Below are 1,095 nucleotides of genomic sequence, written 5' to 3'. Positions count from 1 at the left end.
TTCTTGGTGATGTAATAGAAATTGGGCAGGGAGGTTGAGACTGCCTTTTAATTGGAGATTGGAGCAGAGAATTCCAAGATGTCCTGTTGATTACTGTAACAAAGATGGGGGGGGGAAGGAAATCTATATTTTTAGGTATGGTCATGGTAGGCAGGGCACTGAATGGCTCAGGATTCTGTACAGAATGCCTTATGGCAAAATATGCTACTCTAGGGTCAGCTACTAATGATGAATACCACAGGGAGCCTGGTGAAAGAGTTTCAATTATCTTTTTTAGGTTCTGTTGGATATTTTAGAGAAGATGACATCATAAGTGCAAGCTAGCAGTGTAGGTGTACAAAGCAAGTGGTAATTTTTTAATTGAACAAGTGGAAACCAGACACTAAAAAAGGTTGTGAGGGTGGTATCTATGTGGGTAACACTACACTACAGAGTATACACAAGCAATGTGGCTGATTGCATCTTTGATCAGTCACACTTTGTACGAAGCACATTACTATCTGCTCAACTTGTACAAAAACATCTTCCAACAGGGACAAAAGAAATCTCTTGCAACCAAGCTGCAGTTTATCATTTTGCATAAGATATTGGGGTTATCCTGTTACTTTACACGAATTGTGAAAAATGTGTTTTAGTTTTGAAGAGGAGCAGATCTGGTAGTTACCTATGAGATCTTTCCATCTGTGCCTAGCCTACCTAAAGGGAACACATAGACACTAGGTGACAGTCACCTGATTTGGCCGGAGTGGGTGATGAATGTCTATGGGATAGTACATGACAGTCACTTAACGAGCATTTTCCAGGAACATGATCAGACAGGCATTGCCCAATAGCAATTGTTTTTCCCAGCTCCTGGACTGTCACTTCTCCCTAATTTCTCCTCTACTGCAACAAGAGCAATTTTCTTTGTGGGAGAAGTCCCAGGTAGACTTTGTGAGATGGTCACATTGTGTGTGTTAGTCTTTCCTTTACTGTCTACAGCCAGCTTTAGTCCAATCACCTTCTTATTGTTCAATTGCAAAAAGGCTTATATAGTTGATTCATTTAGATGTAAAGTTTTTCAGTTTTACCACATCTACCAATTTATACATAGAT

The sequence above is a fragment of the Nanorana parkeri genome, unplaced genomic scaffold (assembly GCF_000935625.1).
Source record: "Nanorana parkeri isolate BGI_ZX_2015 unplaced genomic scaffold, ASM93562v1 scaffold2485, whole genome shotgun sequence".
Lineage (NCBI taxonomy): Eukaryota > Metazoa > Chordata > Amphibia > Anura > Dicroglossidae > Nanorana > Nanorana parkeri.
The sequence above is the reverse complement of the archived record's forward strand: the minus strand, read 5'-3'. Positions refer to the sequence as shown.